Consider the following 564-nt stretch of genomic DNA (forward strand, 5'->3'; position numbering starts at 1 on the left):
CGGGGCGGGGCCCGGGCGGCGGGCGGCGGTCTGTGTCCCGTTCGCGCTCCGCGGGTCTGGCCCACCCGGAGGCGAGGGGCGGCGCTCGGGGTGTTCTGTCTGCCCCACCACGTCCTCCTCTGCCGTTTTGGGGACGAATCAGAGAAGTTGAGGCGTTTAATGCATTTGATTAGGTCGGATCGTGGGACAGGACTGAAACCCTACGGACTAATAACCACGAGAACCGTCCTTCCTGCCGGGCTCATCTCTTCCTTCCCCCAAAATAGCCCTGGCATTTCAAAAGCTCCTGCGTTTCCTCCAAGCAGATGAAGCCTGAACCAGCTGGTCGTAGAACACTGCGATTCCATTTTCACAGATTTAGCTTCAATATTATTTTAACTATAAAATTACATATATCGTGGACATTTTGAAATTACAAAAAAAAATTTAGATTCCACAAAACCGTTGTTGGCATTTGGGATATATTTTTCTCTGGTCTTCATCTTTTTAAGTATAATGATAAAAAGTTTTATTGTTTTTTTTCTGTGTTGATAATTTGTCATTCACATAATTCTGTGTTAACAT

The sequence above is a fragment of the Neomonachus schauinslandi genome, chromosome 15, assembly GCF_002201575.2.
Source record: "Neomonachus schauinslandi chromosome 15, ASM220157v2, whole genome shotgun sequence".
NCBI classification, from domain to species: domain Eukaryota; kingdom Metazoa; phylum Chordata; class Mammalia; order Carnivora; family Phocidae; genus Neomonachus; species Neomonachus schauinslandi.